Here is a 650-nt window from a genome sequence, read left to right as displayed (position 1 = left end):
CGACGATTTGACTATTGAGACCCTGGATGCTTACGAAGATATAGATTCTTTGAATCTAGATGTTATTAATACTAAATGATGTGAAAACATGTTAAGAATTATGCGTTACAGAATGAATTTAAAATATACAATTGTGGTCGCAATGCCAAGAAGAAATGTATCAATTTTAAAATAAAATGTAAGATTTTTTTTTTAAATACATTTTAAATTTCTTTCTGCTTTCCTTTCTTTATAGTTAAGAATTAGTTAGTAATAGCTGTTTAGTAATAGTAGTAGTAATATGATTTAATAAGTATGATTGAATTCGTCGATAAGAAAGTGGCCATTTGTATTATTATACATTAATAAAAATATTATCATAATTAGCTACTATGTTATATTACGCGCGCGCACATCACACACACACACACACACACACACACACACACACACACACACACACACACACACACACACACACACACACACACACACACACACACACACACACACACACACACACACACACACACACACACACACACACACACACACACACACACACACACACACACACACACACACACACACACACNCACACACACACANACCACACNCACAANACACGGANCCGGANANAGACACAACGAACGCGACGACGACGACGACGA

The sequence above is a fragment of the Atta cephalotes genome (genome assembly GCF_000143395.1).
Source record: "Atta cephalotes unplaced genomic scaffold scaffold00026, whole genome shotgun sequence".
In the NCBI taxonomy this organism is placed as follows: Eukaryota; Metazoa; Arthropoda; class Insecta; order Hymenoptera; family Formicidae; genus Atta; species Atta cephalotes.
This window is presented reverse-complemented; position numbering follows the sequence as displayed.